Consider the following 22,621-nt stretch of genomic DNA (forward strand, 5'->3'; position numbering starts at 1 on the left):
GACGTCAATTTACTTATATTATGTACTTATAGAATTCCCACTGCGAGTATTTGTAAGGAAAGGTGCAAGACTAGTACGGGGAAAGAAATATTTTATTACGTTTGCATGAAATATCCTTTGCAAATTGACGAAGCACATAGCAGATATTTAAAACATGGATTATAGAGTGTCAATTTAACTTTCTTGGAAAATGTACATAATAAGCAAATTTAATAAATATTTTTATGTTAAGCTATGCATAATCTACTAGTATGTTCCAATACATCTTGAAAAATGCAATGTTGAAAAAAAAAAATCTCCATTTATTTTACTCTATGTCATAAAGATTTTTAGGAAATGCTCTGAATTATTTATAGACAAAACAGACTTCACAACGTTTAAAAGTCTAGAGAACATTACAATCTGTTCTCTGTACCATTCCTCATATAAAGAAGGAATCTTTGTTGGAATATCAAAGCATCCGCTCTTCTTGTCTACGAAACGTCAATGTGGCAAATTAATTAGACAGCGGAATAAATAATAAATCTAGACGCGTGACTGGGGTGATTCGTAAGCAGCCATCGCACCAGAGAAGTAGTCTTTGGATGATAAGGTTGTCGACAGACTTTTCTTAGAAGACATACAGGTGTTGACGGGGACTTGATTGATTGAACATGATGACGTTAAATATGACACTTCTGGACACACGAAACAGACCAATATATAAACTGTCGGTGTGACGTAATAAGATTTCTGATAGTGTAAGGCCAACTTATTTTTTTTTAAGTAACGAAGAATCCAAATAATAATAGCAAAAAACAATTAATTAGTCTAGTTCATTGCCCCTCAGTGAAACTCGTGCAGCTCGCTACCGCGTATATTGAAAACAATACAACTAATGGAAATCAAACCTTTTCACTAACTGACTAGAATAATGTCAAAGAATTCCCTTCTGATTGAATGTGCCTTAATCTTATTTAGATACGCCCTTGTGTACCACAATACTCGTTCGTTACTACGGTACACACAAACAATAGTCCTGCAGATTTTCGTAGAAACTTAAAAGTATGAAAGGCTTAAAATTCAGATTTCCTATTCCAGATGTTATTTATTTACAGATGAATCACTGCAAAATGGATATTGGATATGTCTCATATTTGCATTTCTTCTACAGTGTGATAAATTGCTGTCCTATATAGCTACATTGCTTGTAAACATGCTCAGTAAGAATTGCTCAGTGACTCAATAGATGCAAACTTATCAGAATATTCGCAATATCAAGCTTCATTTTGAAATGTATTCAGTTGTACCATTTACGAAGATGACATATGGTCATATATGCTAAAATATCTAGAAATATTAAGTATTTAAGATATTTTCTAAAAGAATATTTATGTCGCCGGAAAATTGGTTTGTTAGGTAGTTCGTACTCTTTGAGCTTGTATGTGTGTGTTCGTAGGAAGTGCCTTCGATAATTTTTCACACTTGACGACAGTGAACGGCTGCAAATCTAAGCCTGTACTTGGTACTTTTTGCCTTTGAGTGTCAGTACCTACTGCAACACAGAGCCTCGGTCGGTTTGTAGGGTCACATCCGAAGGAACAGGGCGGATGTATTTGATTTATTAAATAAAACAGGGATGAACTATCCCAGTCCATAAAAAAACACTGATGATCAACTGGACTCAAATTTCACCTTGGATTGAGATACTACATGTAAATGGTTAGAGTCACGGAACAAAATATACACTGGTTCCAATGGAAAGGCTTGAAGTATATACAGTCAGGAATGGTCCCTGACATAGCTGATGAATAATTAATCCACTGACTGGAATGTAGAACAACAAACGGGCCCCTGTAGACGATTTTGTTTTCATCCCAGGCGTTGATAATATTACATAAAATATTTCATACCCACCCAGTCACGTCAGTTATAGGATGAAATTTGGGTGGTATAGAGTACGGTAGATATAAAACATAAGTCTTAATTAACAGTCGTCTCGGCAGATATTCTTCCGTAATGTCATCTATTTTAGTCTAGTTCCTTCGGTTTCGAAGTCCCACAAAATCTCGTACACAAATAATGTTTACTTACTTATCTAAACAATTTTATGATGAAGAAAAAGAAGTTCTTCATAATTAGTTGCTATAGCCATTTCAAAACCGACTTGTTTTTTTTTTCAAATGGTTGCTCTAAATGTTTACCAATAAAAATGTATTAAATTTCCCTTCTTTCATATCATCTTCAGACGCGTATGTTGCTGCATTAAAAAATATAATGTTCGGTTGTTGTCTGTGTTCTAAGAGGAATTTTTTTTACTGATATTCCACAACATGCACCAATATGAAAAAGTTTGATTACTAAACTAGGCGGTGCAGTTACTATGTTTCAGACTGACTGAAGCCTTACCTCTCATCGCAGATCTAGAGTTCTATCAGCAGGATACTGACAGTAGTTATTCAACAGATTCATTTGTCTCCACTTTTGTGCAGTATATAAATATCTTTTTAACTAATTTTTGATGGGTTTTTTAAGCAAAATTAATTTTTATATGCAGATAAAGGTTATTTATTCATGTAACGAAAAGGTATCATATGGAAGTGACTTCTGTGAATGCATCAAATATGATCCCGTATGATGCTAAATTATCAACTCTTTTAAAGGATTATCGCGTTTAAAAATATTGATGAAATGTGTATGTATTAATAATCAAATGTACGCGTATCTTGTAAACTTCTACACTAAACAACACTTCTACACTATCCAAATTCTGATGGCACTGTTTAAAACTGCTGAGTTACCACCTAATGCTATCCAATACATGCTTAAATGTTCAGAGATTCTCATTCATTTATAACTTCCGCCTTGGTCCCATTTAAATTTCATCAGAGCCTGATCTTTTCATGCTCCTCTCAATTACCTTGCAGTATTTTGCTTTTACTTGATTATTCTTTGTAACAGCACATCTTTCAATATATACACTGCTCAAGAAGAGTAAAAACAAGATAAGAAAGAAAAAGATAAAATAATTTCCATCGACAAGCTTTTTGTCGTAACAATTGTTACATTGATTAAATTCCAATCAATTTTTGATAAGTGTTGAGTTACTGTCTAGGGCAGAAATTTATTCAGAACATTAAAAGTCCCAATAATTTCCATTATTTCTTATCAGCAAACCTTCTCAGCAGAAGCATATATTGTTAATAATTCAACGCACTTTGAATTTTTAAGTTGTCTTGCTTGATAAATAAATGGTATACATTGTACATCGTCAAATTTTATGAAATATGCACGAAGTCTCTGCTGTGGCCTTCCATTCAACATATAGATAGATCGACGACGTTTTATCAATTAACAGTATTCATTTTTATTCCTACGTTGATTCGATATATCCCTTTGAGCTCCAAATAAAAGATACCACACAGTCTGACTCATCTGTTTCATATTTGGATATTTTACTAGAAAAAGACGATGGTAACCTAACAACAAACCTTTATGATAAATGTGATGACTTCGACTTCCCTTGTTTTATGCAGCGATATACCATTATCACCTGCAAATGGAGTTTATGTCTCCCAGCTGATTCGATATGCAAGAGCATGCTCAATGTGCCAATTTTATAAATTTCTAAAACGAGGCAAGCTATTGAAAAATAAGTTGATGATACTAGGATATCAACAGTCTCGTTTAAAGTTAACATTAAGGTCAAAAGTTCTATGGTGGATACAATGACCTTGTCAGCAAATACTATTATAGTATATACAATCTTTGATTAAGTCGAGTGTTGACTGACGCATTCATACAAATTGTTAGGCCATTATCAGACTGAATTGTCTTTGATTTTTTAATTGATTGTTCCGTTTCTCAATCATGACTATGAGCACACGGCGGGTGTGACCGGTGTACAGGGAATGCCTACTCCCCCATGGCAAGCACCTGACACCTGATCTCACCTCTGATGTTTTAGAGGTCTGCTCCAAATTTCTATTGTTTTCTATGGACTTTTGAGCTTGATAACTGTTTGTAATATCTTCATATTTCATTTCTCCACATCAGCCCTGCAGATCCATATCAGTACTGCAGGATCCGCATCAGCCCTTAAAACTGATACGATTATTGTGATGTCAGGTGTATTGCAAAGGCAGAAATCCTTTATTTATTACTAATTAACTAAGATATTATCTTAAATATTAATACACTGAGTAACCAATTAGAAGTTTTTTTTAAATATTTTAAAATTAAAAAATGTTCAGAAATATTCTGTACTCCGAATCTGTAGATAATCAAAAGAAATATTAGTACCAAGGAGACTTTTTTTTCAGTGAATAAATATTGATCCGATCTTACCGCCCACTGCCAGGAACATTTCGCAGTTCTTTTTGCTTTTTGCACGTCTTTTGGGTATTTCGCATGCGTGATTAATGTAAACGGCTGAAATGCACAAAAGTAATCTAAACAAGGGAAATCGTCTCTTATATTTTTGCTTTCTCAGCATTAATTTATGTCTATTTCAGCAACATGTGTATTTGCAAATCATTAATTTTAAAGTATACAAATTTGTAATGTACACTCTCACTAGATCTGTATTATGAATTTGTGATTAAAAGACAATTAGAAAATCTTGTCATTTATTTTGTGGAAGATAGAAAATTTTGGGGAGGGGGGTCTGGAAAGTCTTAGAAGAGGAATCGCGTTTCCTTCATGAACAGAAAAAATATGAACGCTGTCATTGTATCCTACAATAATGTTACTGCATCTAATCTAATTTTATTATACAAAGAGCTTCCTTGTTTTCAGATTGAAATGATTATAGTAGTATAGTATTAATTTTTATTCCATAAATTTTGTAAATAACTTGTTGCGTGCTTTCATTCGTATCTTTACGTGAATCAGAGAGACAAGTGGGGATTGGAACTCCGTGAATACCATTAACATCGCTTAGTTCTTTGTTGGATATTGAAAATTCTAATGCACCTCAGCTAATCAAGATCCGAAAAATGTAATTATCTCAAAAATGATTTCAAATGTACTTTGGCTCACCATTATAACTCCTATACCTCGGAGGATGGGTATTATTGTATGCAGAGATAAACGACCGATGAAGTCTGTGAGAGAGAGTGAATGCAAACCATTAACAATGTCAACAACACGAAAGGCCCCAGGTAGAGGTGAAACAGTCATCTGAACTCGGGGGACCTAACTAAAAGACACTTTGTGTTCACACCACCAGAACGAGTAAGAGCATTGGTACATGAAAGATACATCAGAAATAGTACTCCAAATGACAGATCGTCGTCATAACATCTTATTCGTTTTTGCGTTTTATTAAGATGGAACATCAAAATTAAATTTGCATTGTTGGTCCATTACTTTGAAAGCTTCTAAGAGTGAATTGGCGAAAATTGATATGTGCATTCAGTGATTTTAAAAAAAGAAACATCATATGATGAATGCAGTTACTGTTAAAAATATCAAAGTAAGGCATGCCATGTGAAAACATGGGTGGTTTTTTTTTAACGTTATCAGTGCACGGATGATATTTGTCGAGGTCGATGATTGCCTACACATTTAGTTCTTCAAATGGATTTACTTTTTATACTTTTATCGTATGTCAAAACGTACATATAATAAAGAATATGAAAGCAATTAGTCATTACCACATTTCCTAACCTAGCTAAACAGTGGATGGCTTTGGTAATTCATACTGAAAAAAACAACAAACTGTTGTCATAAAGGAAGCTTCTACCTCTTTCTAATCACATATGGACAATTTTATTTTGTAATAGTGCTTTCTCTTCAATGAAATGAACTTTTAATACTAACAAATCATCAGCGTTTCATGCTAAAGTCTTCATGATTATAGAAAACACATGACGTCATGTGGCGTAGGGACACGAATTGTTTGCTTTGAAAAATTTATCAAACGAAGAATATCAACTGGATAAAAGGGGTAAACATGTGATAAACACAGGGTTTTCCCTAGGAAATAAAAAAGATGGGGATATTTAAAAAAGAAAAAGGGGGTTTTAAGTTCCTCTCCTAATGGGGAGTGAAACATCATACACACCCAATAACAAAACATGGAAGATTTCAATGTGTATATATATATATATATATATATATATATATATATATATATATATATATATATATATATATATATATATATATATATATATATATATATATATATATATATATATATATATAAAATCCTAAAATAATGCTTATTTTTAAAATAAAAAATCCGAACTGCTTTCTATTAATTTAATATCTCATTTTTCATTGATTCAGAAAGACCCTATTCACATTAAATAACAATAAATTAAAATAAGCTCAAAATTTTGTTAATCGAATAAATTTAATTACGAATCGGTGCATAGGCAGTGCAAAAACACGGACTCATAGAAACACCAGAAAGAGGGATCAGGTGACTAAGAGGACTAAGTATTCCCTGTCGTCCGGCCACACCTGCCTTAAGTCCTGTGTATTAATCTGGTAGACGGAGTACTCCATAGTCAAATTTAATATAAAAACAAAATGGTTTGAAACACGTCAGGCAAAATACAACCCAACGATAGATTCTATATACAAACAAGCTCATTATAACGACCGTAGAATTTGCGAAAAGCTTACTTGAAACGGGGTATTTGAAATCCCTGTAACATCAACTTATTTGTCAGAAGCTTGCCTACGTTTAAAAATTGATCGTATTCAGAGCATGCTCTTGCGTATCGAATCAGTTGGGAGACAAAAGAGCAGGTGATATTGAAATATTGCTACATGATTAAGGGAAGTTGATGATGGAAAAGCAAAAAAAATCCCACTTTTCATACAGTTTAGTTATTACATGTAGTTGTCGTCTATAGTCAGTAATGCATTCTTATGTGAAACAGAAGTGCCGGACTCTGTAGTGTCTTTAATTTCGAGGGATGAATGAAAGTGACTATTGTTAATTGATGAAACGTCGTCGATGTATCTAAATTTGAGTTGAAGGCCACAGCAAGAGTTTTCTTCCCATGAAGAAGTTTTTGAATAACTTCTGCTTCATAGGAATATAAAAACATATATATTCTTTTGTCAAGGACACAGGACACGCCCAATTTATCAAGAAATCCATTTATCTAAGGAAGGAATTTAATAGTTACCCAATTTATACGGTATAAATTGGGTTGTGGCAGTTTACGCTTTATAAACCGCAAAGTGGTTTATAAAAAAGAGCGGTTTATAAAGCGTAAATTGCCCCCAACCCACTTTATACCGTATAAATTGGGTAGCTATTAAATTCATTCCTTATCATTTAATTTTCATTCATTTAGTGTAAGAAAAAAGATGATTGCCCATAAAAAAATGACTTCAAATCGTACAAAATTTAAATGTAACGTCAGGCGGATCGATACGTTTTTGACGCAAGTCATTGTGACGTAGGCAACCCACTTTATATTAAGTAAATTTTTTATCCAATCAAATTGCGCGTTACAATCAGAACTAAATTATTATTCCTTACATCAAACTTAAATTACTTTAACTTAAATTTGTCAACAAGGAAATCGACGCAGTAATTATTAGTAATATTCTTAATCACAAAAGGGTCTTGTCTTGTATTGGACCATATTTCAAGTTGATGTCCTCACCTTGTATTTTTTAAAATTTAAAATATTCATCGAATATTGCTTCCAAGTGTTTTAATTACCAAAAAAACTCTACAGTGTCTAGATATCGAACATCTGAAACATAATCCTTCTACGTGTTCCTGTTCCTTTTCACCCTATAGTTATAGTCCTGCTGGACACGCCATTCCTTGTGACGTGAATATAATTAAAAATGAAGACCTTAAAGTTGAAATTTTCATAGGGCCAAATTTCGGGTACCCCGATCTTTCATCTTGCTTCAAAATATCATAAATATTATGAATTCTGTTGAAGATTAAGCCAGGCGATGGGTCAGACATGAAAAAGAAGACCTTGACACTTTGTCAGAATGGATTAAAAAGTTTAAAAGTATCAGATGGATGTTGAAATCTCGTAATAAACGGTTGAGGGACAATGTAAAAACCGTCTATCCTTCTGTATTCAATAATTCAGAAGTGAAAAAAAGAATAAGATAGATTAAACGATCAATATGTATCGATCCCAGTTGACAAAGCAGGTAAAAACATTGTCTTTGTTTGTAAGGCTCATAAATTTAATTCTTCAAAATCATATGTCAGTTTTAAAGATTTTTAATATTACTAGCAATCAAATTGAATTTGAATGTCCATAACTATACTGAATTCCTAAACTACATAAAATCCTTACAAAGAAAGATAATTAGCAGATTCCAGTAAATGTTTTTAAAAAAGCCTCTTTCTTACTCCTCGCCAAAATATTAACAGCAATGAAAGAAAAACTTCAGGAATACTTTACAACAGAAGTAGTGTTAATCATATATGGATATCTAAAAACTCCAAGGAACTTTCAGAAAATTTTAAATCAAGAAAATATACAAAAATCAATAGCATCAAAATGTACGACTTTTCAAAGTTTAAAGAATCATTCCCCAGGATAAATTGAATTCCAGGTTTTTTAATCAGTTTCTGATTGACAATATCTATGTAGTTTTTGAAGATCAAATCTTCCAACAATCTGTTGGTTTTCTTATGGGTGCTAACTACGCCACGTTATAAGCAAATTTTTGTATTCATACGAAGCAAAATTTGTTCATAAACTTGTGTATAAAAAGAAAAGTCTCTTGCTATGGCCTTCATTCGACATTTAGATATATCGAAGACGTTTTATCAATTAATAATACTAGTATTCATTTTCATTCCTACGTTGGTTCGCTATATCCCATCGAACTCGAAATAGACGACACGGAGTCTGACACGTCTGTTTCATATCTGGATATTTTACTTGAAAAAGACGTTAACTGCAAACTAACCAAAAACTTTATTATAAACATGGTGACTTCAACTTTCCTTTATTTATATAGCAATATACCAATATTACCTGCATTTGGAGTTTATGTCTCCCAGTTCATTCGACAGGCAAGATCATGTTCTACATACGAACCGTTTCTAAAGCGAGGCAAACTATTGACAAATAAGTTGATGATACAAGATTATCAACAGTCTCATTCTCATGTCCAAGAATACATATGCTATCGTTTTCTACTTCTCTTTTAGAATTTCTGACAAAGAGGATTGAACATTGGTGTCACTTACGCATACATGTAGTTTGAATGTATGATTTATATGGAAAAAATATTTTCAAAAACTATTCAAGCAATGGGAAGCAATCTAAACCTAAATTATATGCCAATATGTAGTTTTAAAAAGTAAATATTAACTTGATGTGTTAAATCTGGAGATCTATGGCATTCAGCGACTTGTGACAATTGTTGAAGACCTTCTTAGCAGAATGTAGATATACTCCTGTTAGCAAATTTTATAGATTCTTGTAAAACAATATGCTCAAAACAAAAACCTCCCCCAAACAGCACACTTATTAGTTGTTAATTCCTACTTCATCATTGAATAAAAGCTCACGAATTTGCCTGTAAAGACTTACTTTTTGTGTTGGGAAATATCACTTTATCTTGTTTTTAAACAATTATTCTTAAAATGAATTTGAACGGTAAAATTTATGCTTTGATTAGAACATTAAGTAAGAAGTAGATTGACTACTGTTATCAGAAATTTGTCACTTAAAAATGATTTTCCCCCTTAAATTTCATGCTTTATGGCAATCCATGACAGCCAGCACCATCGGCATAAATAACTTCCTTCTAAACTATAGGGGCTTTTTTTTACTATCAGTTTTCTTTACTTTCTATGCAATTAGAATAAATGATATCGAATATTAATAATATTGAGGGAAAACTATAACGTACGGAAGCTCATTTGTGCCAATCTGTATATATAAAGAAAAAAACTACATGTAAAAGCAAAAATCCTGTATATATAGGATATGCGATTTGCTTTATATATTTCGAGGATTTTATTTTATATTTCGCATTTCCTATATATATTTCAAAGTTTTGTTTTTATATTTCACATATCCTTTATATATTTCGAGGTTTTGTTTTTATATTTCGCATATTCTTTATATACAGAGGTTTGCATTTATATGTAGCTTTTTCTTTATATATACAGGTTGGCACTAATGGGCTTCTGTAATAACCTACAAAAACAAAAAAAAATAATTTAAAAAAACAAGAATGCTGGTATAAAATGCTTGTCACTGTAATTACTTCCTTGTTATGAAGCTGAAATAACGAGCAAAAAAAAAAAAAACATTTAATTGTTTGCTTTTCCGCAGATCCATTAGAGCAGATATCATCGTCGTACATTACTTCCTTCTAAGTATTCTTTCTTTTCTTTTTTTACTTTCTGATGCAATAATCTTGAATAACATATACCATCTATACAGTATAAAAAAAAAAAAAGAGACCGAAATAAAAAAGGAATGCCAAAAATGCTTATATTTATTACTTGTTATAAAACATGGAATGGGGATTGATAGTCATTTAAGAAGTGAAAGTTCCAAATTATTAATTGATTTTTTTCCAAATAAATGAGTTAATCTTAATTTAAATTTGATTGAAATTAAGAGAAGTTTCTGATCAGTAAGAGTAAAAGCAGCTAAAGGAGTCTACAAGGACTTCAGGAAGTTGTGGTAGGAGGTTCGGTTCGTGTTCGAGAGGCCCGGGTTCGATTCTCGTTCTTGTTCTTGTGCCGCTTCAAAATTGCGACATAAACACAGGAGCGACTTTTCCTTTGCCAAGCGCCAGGCATTAGAAGTGAAAGTAAGTGGTCTTTCGAATGAGACCTTAAAAACCGAGGCATTGGCATGATTAAGAACCCTAACTGCTCAATGGCCCGCCGATTATACTAGTAGGTCTAAATTTGAAGTCCTTACGGTGACGTCTTTAAAGGAGAGAAAAAATCTCGAATGTGACGTTAAAAAACAATCAATCCATCAATCAGTAATTTGTAGTCGTATTCAGGGGGTGTGAAACGAGCAGGAAAAGAAGTGGTTAGATAGCAAAATTGGGGGACTAAGGAAAGATTAAAACAGGCTTAATTGATCAATGAATTGCAAGAATAGACTATATTTTTATCACAGTAGGGGCAATCGAAATTAAATATGGCTTATGAGGATAAGCTTTTGTGGAATGTCATTAGCAAAGATATATACTACGTTAAGGGGGTACCGAGGCAGTTGAAAAAGAAGGAGACAATCTTTAGGGGAGAAAGGAAAGGAATATTATGGTAGGGGGTAAAGTAAAAAAGGGGGAAGGAAAATGCTTCAGAATTACATTTTAAGAGGGCAAAATTAAAGGACAATTGCAGTGATAGCAACGGTGCTAAGAAAAAAAATTACATGTACAGATTGGACAGTAATAAATTTCCCTCCCATTGAAAGGATCATATGTGTATTTCTTTATTGACGAATAGAATGAGATAAAAATTTTTGGCAATTGGATAATTAATTAGCTATGTAACAGATACATTTATGTGCCTCTGCTGGGGATTGGACCCGGGGCCTCTGGCTTGCCAGTCCAGTGCTCTACCAATTGAGCTAAAGGGTTAACCCACTAGCCCAAGCTACTAGGAAGCCATGTATCTGACACTACCACATTGTCCCCCTCCAGAGAATGAGATGTCCTCATCTCGTTTGGAGTGCCGACGCCTGTGGGGCGAAGTTCTGGGGGCAATCACTTTCACCCGCCAGAGAACACCCGGGTTCCAACATGGGCGCCAAATGTAACAGACATTTATGTGCCTCTGCTGGGGATTGAACCCGGGGCCTCTGGCTTGCCAGTCCAGTGCTCTACCAATTGAGCTAAAGGATTAACCCACTAGCCCAAGCTAGTAGGAAGCCATGTATCTGACACTATCACAGCAATATTATATAATTACTTATTTCGTAAATTTTAGATACCAGGGGATTTAATGTTTATTTTCAAAATTGAATGTTTTATCTTGTTGCCTTTAAAATACACTTGTTGTATGCATAAAGGCCCTTGTCAATGATATTGTCCTTTGAATTTTATTGAATTCAAGACTTCACAGCGATACTGACTGGCTAAAAAAATCTTTTAATGTTATCAAAGGATTTGCAGTTTGCAATAAATTGTCACAACTTTTTTGCTGAAGAAAGTACATGCAATCCTCCGCTTTCACTTTTAATCCAGCTTTCAGTAAATGTTTCTACAATTTCACTATAAATCTAGATTTGATTCCATTTGCAAGTCTTACTGGGCGCAGCATTATTGACTTTTTAAATTATTCATTTGTTTTTTATCTTATCAAACGTAAAACAAGACTTTTATTGATATAGAAACGAAATAATGATTTTGATTCATGTACCGATGAAGAAAAAATTGTACAGTGAATTTTGAGAGTTACAGAAATACAGCTTTTGATCAGATTTAGTTAAACTGCATATTAGCCTACATGCACCGGTAAACAATTTCTTTTATTCATATTTTTTTAATTATTGTTATATACCATTGCTATTCAAACTGTATTACAAATTCTGTCATGCAAATCACGTTACAAAAAACCCCTAGATTCAAAACTAAAATGAAAAACAATCATCTATGGTTTTGAGCACCATACTGTAAATTATGTTGTAAATTTTGAATTTACTAGGTGGAGGTAAATGCAAAATTTAGAACATGATTACTAGTTATCATGTTGTAAATTTTACATTTAACTCAACCTAGTTAATTCAAAATTTACACCTTGATAACCACTTGAGTTAATCATGATGCAAGCTTGACCGATATTCAGAAATGCTTGTAAAATTATTTTATAGATACGAACAAGTTTAAACCCAAGATCTGCTAACTATTATCCATTCAATTCTTCCTACCTGTTCTATGGGTCAATTTCAAGCGAAAGGTTGCTTAGATAAAAACGTTCAAAGATGCACTACAAAATAAAAGCAGTCAAATCATTGTGTCGTTACCTCAGTAGAGGTTCTAGAGTTTAAACGTCTCGTGTACCATTTATACTCTAACTGCAAACTGTTCTCTTACTGATAGACCTACATGTAAGTCCACTCATTAAGCAGTCAGGCTTGACGTTTGGAAATGATTTACGAAGAGTTTAATCTAGGGGTAATGATCGTGTTTATATGACGTCATATAAAGACTGTTCCCTGCGTAACCAAAGTCTTGATTGCGTCTCAAAGACTGCCGGGTCGCCCGCGTGGCGCAGTGGTTAGTTTTGCTCTAGAATCGCGGAGTAAGGGAGTTCATCCTTACGTCGCGGGTTCGAATCCACAGTATGACGCGGAGACGCTCCTTTGGATGAGACCGTATAAACCGAGGTCCCGTGTCACAGTAGATGCTGGCACAAAAATGATCCCTCACTACTCAAAGGCCGTAAGTGCCGAATACAGGTTAAAATTTGCAGCCCTCCACCCTCAAGTGGTGGCGTCTCGATATGAGCCAAAAATTTCTCGGATGAACATTAAACAAACCAAAAACAAAGCAAAACAAAGACTACATGCACACTGAAACATTTTGAAACTTCAATATGCAGTAAGCCAACTTGCAGAATACCAACTCCACAAAGACGCTCATTTTCATTTATTTAGGACATTACTTGAGGAAGAATTTTGTCAAATCATGATTTTTTTTTTTCAGAATCTTATGTAGTCAGAGAAATATTTTACAAAATCGAAAAACACAAATGGCGTTTTAAAGATGGACTAAACTTATTTTGTTTTTGAAGAGTGCAAATACCTGGTTTTTCCCGATAGCAATACAATAAATTCTAAGTATAAAATAATATTACTTTTTTTTATATCCACAGTCAGTTAATTTTTTATGTATAACCCGTATATATTAAAATGATTAGAAATTTTTCATATCTTACAAGGTAAAACATGAAAAATTTGTTCAACAAAATAAAAACCAAAACTGTCATTTATTTCTAAGATCTACAAGCTTAAATTATCAGGTTTGAAAGTTGCATGAAGAATATGATTTAGATATTTTCATTTATATTGATTGATTGTATGTTGTTTAACGTTCCATTCGAGAATTTTTCACTCATATAGAGTCTTCACCATATACCGGTAAAAAGGCTTCAAATTTTGACCTTTACCTTGCACTAAAGGCCAATGAGGAGTGAGAAATCTTTATAATGCCAACGCCGCCCGTGACACGGAGCCTCGGTTTTTTAAGGTCTCATCCGAAGGACCCGCAACTTTCACTTATAGAAAAATATTATCATTCATAAACTATTTATGCATTTATTAATTTCTGACTCTGATGTAAAATTTCCCTGAATTCGGAGAGAAAAGGAGAGAAAAAGGTCAGAGGCTGGAACTTATATAAACGTTCTTGTGTAATTGATAAAATTTAGAAACATCAGTATTTTAAGTTTTTAGTAATGAGAAAATTTCGCCAACACCCATCCAAGGACTTTGTTAATAAAGCCAGTGGCCTCTAAAGGAACTATTAATAACGTCTTGTGACACTGAAACACTTATTGCTCTTTTTGTATTAGAGATAATGAGTTTGTGGCGTTTAGAAGATCATTTGTCTTATAAAAGCTGTGAAAAGATGATAAAAGACGCCCTATCAGGCTCTCACAACAGAAATATTAGCAAGACATACGACTTAAGTATAGATAATCAATAGAACCTCCTAAAAATCACAAACGTCATAACACAGAATGTATGGCTAGTAAAGTTGTGCATTGGGATTTCAGACATCATGCCAGTGTGTGTTTTAGTCATATTACATGTTTTTAGCTTGTGTGGGTGGTATTTATTTCTGCCAATTACTGGAGAAATTGATAAATAGATAAAATGTTTAAATGGAAATGGGGGTCGCTTCAAGTCGTTTTATACTGATATATGCTATGAAATCGATCTGTTATAAGATAATGTTGACTAGTATTAAGTGACACCTCTGTTCCATTCTTAAAAGTGCTAGCCTTAAAAGAACCATGGGCACACCTCGTCTTTCTTCATTATTTTTTGGGATTGTAAGTAAAATTTTCCCCATAAACAATGTGAATCGTATTTAATCTTTTGGGAAAAGTAGTTATACAAAGTAATCAATACATGCATTTGTCTTGTTATAAACATGTAATTCCTCAGACATATTTGCTTGAAATGTTCCTTGTTTACACTTCAGAGGATGCATTAGTCATTAAAAAAATCAAGTGCACTGATTCTAGCAAGTATTTATGAAATATGTTGATAATGAACAGTATTCAAGCTCAAAGTCCGTTAAAACAATACAAATCAGGAGCAGAGCAAACACGGACCTCCAAAACATCAGAGATGGAATCAGGTGCCATGGAGGACTAATCATCCCCTGCCGACCGGTCACACCCGCCGTGTGCTCCTTGTCATGATCGTTAGATAACGGGAAAATCCGTCGACAATTCAGTGTGTAAATAATGGCCATAACAATTAGCATTAAAAACGTCAGTCAGCATATGACTTAATGATAAATTGTATTTGCTGACAAGGTCATTGTGTCGACCATAGAACTTACGAAATGATGACTTTAAACAAGACTGCTGAAATTCTTGTTTCATCAACTTGTTTGTCAAAAACTTACCGCGTTTTAGAAATTGTTCATACTTAGAACATGCTCTTGCGTATCGAATCAACTAAGAGATATACACCCCATATCTTTTATTCCAAGCTCACTGGGATATATCGTGTCGACATATGAATGGAAATAACTATTGTTAATTGATAATACGTCGTCGATATATCTAAATGTCGAGTTGAAGGCCACAGCAAGAGATTTTTTTCTCATGTATAAGATTTTCAATAAATTCTGCTTCATATGAATACAAAAATAGGTCTACTGACAACGGGGCGCAACTGGTACCCATGGGAATTCCAACAGATTGTTGGGAGACCTGGTCTCCAAAAACCACACAGATATTGTCAATCAGAAACTCAAACATCTTTAAATTTTAATATTTCAACTTCAGAGTACTTGTGTGTACAATCAGAATGTTTATAACAAAATCATTTTGCAAATGACCAGTGACAAGGTAAGTACATTTACGAGTTCCATTTTTATTGAAAAAGCAGCTGCCAATGATGTCAAGAAGCCTGGACTTTAACTTATCGTAGGGAATGGCTGTATACGAAGTTGAGGAGTCGTAAGTTTTTATGTTATTGATTTTCGTAAAATGTTGTGATTTCAAATTTACCAAAAGTTCCTTGGAATTTTTAAGTATCCACATCTGATTTACACCACTTCTATATTGTTACACAGTACTCCTGAAGTTTCTCTTTTACTGCTGTTAATATTTTAGTAAGAAAGAGGCTTGGTAGAACATTTACTGGAACCCGCTATGTATCTTTGTTTGCAAGGATTTTTATAAAGTTTAGGAATCCAATGTAAATATGGTAATTCAAATTCGTTTTGGTTGTTTGGAATAGTAAAATATATTAAATCTCAGATCTTCTAAAATACAATTAAAATAATGAGTCTTACAAACAAAGATAATGTTGTTACCTGCTTTGTCAGCTGGGACCAGTACATACTGATCGTGTAGTCAATCTAATTCTTTTTTTTTCACTTCAGAATTATTGAACACAAAAGGATAGATTTTTTTAAGGGTTTGTTTTATAAACGGGCTCGTAAACTTGGAAAAAATAATGTTGAGATGCAGATTTTATTCCTTAATTCATTTGAATATTACAAAATATCTGTAACTGTCTAATGTGGAGTATCACATAAATATTTTAGAAGCTAAGAAAATGCATATACTCGTACATGTATTATCTCACTTTGGCGTGATTAGGAGCTGATGAAACATACCTAATACATGTCATTTTTCTCATTTCGCAAATTTCCATAAAAATTAGCTTAAAATGTTTACACGACTGCCAGAGAAATGTTGGAATAACAAACTGTGACGCCCCAAGCGGTGTCAGTATGTTGATGAAAAGAGCCTGTTTCACCAAGACAAAACGTGTCTCTGACGCGTGGCCTTTAGACGTCAGGATAAGTCCAAGCGTAACACGAATTTAATTTCCTGAAACAAGACCTCGTATTGCATTCACAATTCGCCTGAGAATTAATCATGTAAAGGGGCCCGATTGACCACAGAAAGTTTCAAACCGTATTTTTATCATCGGAATCCAACTCTCCGATCTGGAGTGTCTGTCAATATCTGCAATATTGATGTTCATAGGGGGTTCAAAGCAAGATAAGAAATTGATTACACTGACTATTGACTTACATCCATTCGAGGATATTCATATCATTAAAAACCTTGACTTAAAGGAGGTCTAGATTTTTTTTAACCAAAAGAATTTCAAATCAGTATCTGATAATAGTGCTTGAGACCAGCTTAGAATTCAAAGTATGATCCAATAGGTAGTCGAAAGCTTGGTAATTTACTAGTATCAGTTGAAAAAATGGGCAGTATCTCTTAAAAATAATTTTGTTAAAATACGCCCAATGCTTTGAATGACAATCGTTGAACCTTGCAAACATTGTTTTCGTGTATATACATGTATATATCAAAATATTCGATACGTAGATATTGTTTGGAATGGGAGAGGATAGAACTATGATCAGCTGGTGGGGGTATGCTTTTGCATTTTATAATTCTGTAGATGTTTGCAATACCCTGGCATTAAAACCAAATACGTCTGTATTGAAATCGGTCATTGTGATTAAATAAAAATTTCCAAAGATAGTGAAATGTCACTGACTTCAGCTGTTACCAAAGACTTTAAGTAGTACCAGAAACATGACAGTTATTTCAATGTTACAATGAAGCTTTTTTTTCGTTCGGCCTGTACTGGTAGCTTTTTTAACTGTAACAAATCCTCAACGAAGAAATGGTGGACACTTATTATTCAACGAACTAGGTATCGTTTTACGTATATCGATAAACCATACAGTGTAGCCCTATATAGGCTGACACTTCGCCAAATAGATCTCATGAGATGGAACAGAAATAGACAAAAATGTTATTATCGGCAAAGGAAAAGAAATTTCATATGAATGCACGAAGACTTTTTAAGTAAAATTTTCGCTGATTTCAAAATACTAATTAAGGATAATGAAATGTGATTTTAATGAACAGTAATCATGCTTAAAATTCCAATTAAACATCACAATTTGAGAGCGTATATATAGTGAACAGGGACTCCTTGAAACATCGAAGTGGGATCAGGTGCAATGAAGGAGTAAACATCCTCTGTCGACCGTTCAAATCCGCCGTGAGCCCTGTTCTTGATCGGGTAAAAGGAGTAATATGGAGACAAATCAGAATGAATAATGACCTAACAATACCTTATTTAACTTAATTGTCAGTAGGCTGCCTCAAAACATGCTTTTGCGTATTGAATCAAACCTAAACACTACATTCAGGTGATGATGGTAATCGTTCTATAAATAAGGGTTTGACGATAGAAAAGGTGTAGCTGAAGTCATCGCGTTGATCATAAAGATTAATCGTGAGTTTTCCATTAATTTCCTTCTTCAGTAAAACATCCTAATATAAAATAGATGTATCAGACTCTGTCGTGTCTTTTATTTTTGAGGTCAAAGGAGTATATGATGACCTTTACAGATGCAATTTAATCTCAAGACCTATATAATGATGAGGTTAAAAGAAGAAGATACGTATCATTATTTTTTTATAAGTCCAAAATATATAGAAGACAGAAAAGAATGTTTTGAACATTTCTTTTATTTGGTAAAATTCACATAATAGACATGCATGTCTTATTGTTGGAAGACCAGATTTCAAAAAAAAAACTACATAGATATTGTCAATGAGGAATTCCAGCATCTTTTTTAATTCAATTCCAGAGGACTTGTGTGTACAATTAGTATCATAATAACTTTTTACAATGAAATTTTGTAGATGTCCAATCACAAGATTTGATTTTTATAAATAAGGAAACCTTGACAAAATACATGTAAATTGAATGAGAATCATTTATATTATTGACTATATGAATTTCTAGAGACCTTTTTTCAAATAACATTAATTTTCATGATAAACAAGTATGATATCTTGGAAGAATATTGATTGAATTTTCAAGTTGTTTGTGTTTTCGTTTAATTGTTATGTAACTATTTACCAGGAATAGAAGCCACCCAACAATCAATCATAATTAAGAACCAATATCAAGTTCTGATAGAGTACTCTAAGTAAATTACATAATGGCGATCCATTACTATGATTCAGCTGCAGATTGTTTGTTAAGAATTCTAAAAGTCCTTCAACGTCTGTTTGAAGTCTACGTAAAGTGCTATCATTTGATTTTCCGCAAGTTTGCACTGCACACAATGTTGACCCTAATTTCGCTGAAAAGTTGATAATTTGCATAGCAGTTATTTGACAGTAAAATAATGCATTGCAACTTGATAACTATCAACCATAATATGTTTTAGAGCCAAGATTGATTTTAGAGCGCACTTATAAAATTAGTTAAGTCCTTCATGTCAAGACCATTATCCTAAATTTGTATTGACCAGTGAGTAATTTGCGAGGGGCTTTAAGAACTCTCTTTTGGTTCTTTGCCTAATGTGCTGAAATTGAGTTGTAAAAGGGCCTTCTACAAAGGAAACATATATGAAATTCTTCTATCGCGGTCCAAGGTCGCAGATGTCTAGCTGTCCCATAAATGTCAAGTGGATCGTATTTCAGGTTAAGATTCAAAATTTATATAATAATTAATATATGTCTACAAAAGTTTTACTCTTTGAACTTTATTCACCCATAGTGCATAATAGTTATTATCCAAGCATTGTGATCACATTGATTATGAAAAGCAATGACTCTAATTAAATGTGAATTTTTAATCAAAATCTCTTTGTATACATTAATAGTAAGTAAATATAATGATGAGTACAAAGTATTCCAAGACGAATGTTCTAATTAAGTCAATGTCATTATTATTAATTGACGATGACACCATATCTGATGTTTTTACTCTTTCAATTTCCAGAGGTAATATGGTTAATACCTGCTTGCTTCCTGACATTTCCTAGAAGACATCAGTATTGTCTCTATGCATTCTTCAAACGAGAGAGAGTGTGATAAAACCTTCTCAGACATGAAATATGACTTATTTCTGAATTAGAATGCAAGACTTAATGATTCTTTCGCCTGATGATTTTCGCTAGAGATTTAGTGAGAGTAAAAATGACAGCGCGCTCGAGGAATAAGATTAGAGCATGCACGAATTATCGATATCTGTTGATGAATTATGAGCCTCAATACAAGCGGTTTTGTTAATGCGTTAATACAACAAATTAACATTCTTAATAATTGAGACTAGGGAGGGTTTACTGCAGCGTGAAACAAGATCAGAACACGCCATTTTCGGACCGTATCTCTACAAGTCACCAGTCATTTTCTTTATCGCTGCTTTCTGTTCAATATGATTAGTATTTTTGTTCAAGACATATGTACTAAAATAAAGAAAGACATTTCCTCAAAAAAATTTAAAAGATGAAGAAGAAGAATAAGAAGAATCGTCGAAATAATAAGGACTCAGGTACACTGTACTAATATATATCTATGAATACAAGTTTTTACATTGTTCAAAATATTCACTTTTCCGGATGGTTCTACAAATGCCCCGGCAATTCAATGTTATGCATAATTATATAACAATTGTATATATTCGAGTGGGAGGTCAACACTGCCAAAAATTTCAACTCATTACCGCGACAATTCTTCGAAATTTCGGGTGATCATTACCGCTACATTTTTTTCAGTAAGATTATGACCAATTACAACTCATTACCGCTACATATCGAATCCGCCAGCAATAACACGGAATATAAGTTCTGTTCATTACACATGTAATTCATGTAAGAGATATTTCCAGAAAGCAGTACATCAAGCAAATGGTCTTCAAAGCTCTACCAGTTATGTAAAGACGGTGTGTGTTTTATCCATGAACAATGCTCGGTTTTAACACTTTCTAAAATGTTTTTCGATAAATAAAATAGATTTTAAATAAAAATTGAAAATAAAAACATTCTGCTCAAATTCTTACTTTCACCTCCCCGTGGTGAGCAGGGACAACAGATCTTATGGATGTACATGTAGTTTAAATCAATCTGTACATGCATAAGCCGCTGGCTAACGAAAGAGGCAATGTGGCGGTAATGTATACTTTTAAATGTAGCGGTAATGTAACCTTTTTTTGTAGCGGTAATGAGTATGTAACGGTAATGACAATTTTGAAAATGTAGCGGTAATGATACGCACCTATTCGAGTAGCCTTGGCACATTTTAGGTCATTAAAGCAAACAGCTAATATATTTTATTCCTCATAGAATATAGAATTTTATTTTTTATGACATTTACTTTTGCCAATGATTTATTTGTTTCGTTTATACACATGTATGTAATTGTACAATATAAAATAATGTATCTACTTATGGAATGTATGTCCCACGGAATAAAGAATTGAAACTAAAACATTCAATTTTGTGCATATACATTATTTTATTTTCGGTGGGTTAACCAGATTATATAGAATTGGTGATTGTGTCAAGCGATTGAAGCACAGAAAACAAAACGTACAATAAAAATAAAAGTACAAAAGAATTACTAGGAGTGATTTGATATAATCCGAACAATTCAGTGATTGGTAATAATGCAGAGAATAATTGTACTCTGTCGCTATTTGAAGATTATCAGGATCATTCTGAGATATCTGTTTGAAGGTTAAATTTTTCCCGCCACCTACGCCGGAAGTGGAAGATTTTTGTCTAAAAGCCACCACATCCTTCAATAGAAGGCAATAATTTGGTCAAAATAGAAACTAGGAATACATTTTCTCTCTGTCGGTGAATTGACAAAATCTAATAACTCGGTAACAGTACTTCTGTGGTAAGCGTAAAAAACCAATTGATTTGTTTAGATCGAATAACGATAAGAGCAGAGATGTCTGCCAAAAATCTAATCATGGGATAAAAATGTACTACCATATGTAACAGTCGCCGCGCGAATGTCGTCCTAAAACTGATTATAACTCTATCCGAGCCCGCGTGCTTTTCTCCTAGCAAGAGACAAGAGAGATGAAATGTGTTAAGAATTCTGGGAAATCTAATATAAAGTATTTCTTGTTGCCTCTAATTGAAAAATACCCATTACAATATCTCTTTTTCTATTAATTATCAGAGGTCTTCACTTGAGTAACCCTTTCCTCTTAATTTGTTCAAGTGCATCTTCATGATGAAATTTCTCATATGTTTCTTAAAAAAGAACAAAAACAATGGCTTGAAAGTTTTGCAAATGTATCTTGAAACTTTTTTGTTGATTTTCATGGGTTACTGAAGCAAATGTCCGGCTAAACGTTCAACTACCCGAGTGTGTATGGCTCCTTTCATTTCATTACATTGTGTGTAAAATTATTAAACATTTCATCTTTTTTTTTGGGGGGGGGGGTTAGTTTGTTTCTGAATTAATAAAATTTTATAAATCTTTCTTTTTTAAAAAAAAAAAAATATATCAAAGTCTTCAAGAAACTCGTATAAGGAAATGTGTTTATTTAAAATATTTTTAGAAGTTGATAAATGTAAAAAAAAAATTAAAAATGACTAAATAACTTTCTTGAGATCTGTGCAAAAAAACGCGGAGAAAAAGAGAGAGAAACAAAAATTGTTTAGGGTTGCTTCA

The 22,621-nt window shown here is 33.2% G+C and overlaps 1 protein-coding gene across 1 annotated transcript in view; it reads right to left on the reverse strand.

The window, feature by feature from the left end:
* The window catches only part of LOC133190024 (TPR and ankyrin repeat-containing protein 1-like), a 490,694-nt gene that overhangs the window by 460,743 nt on the left and 7,330 nt on the right, over positions 1–22,621 (reverse strand). The window lies entirely within an intron of this gene.

Source organism: Saccostrea echinata, unplaced genomic scaffold (assembly GCF_033153115.1).
Source record: "Saccostrea echinata isolate AGI-Se365-2 ecotype Australia unplaced genomic scaffold, CSIRO_AGI_Sech_v1 ptg000020l, whole genome shotgun sequence".
Lineage (NCBI taxonomy): Eukaryota > Metazoa > Mollusca > Bivalvia > Ostreida > Ostreidae > Saccostrea > Saccostrea echinata.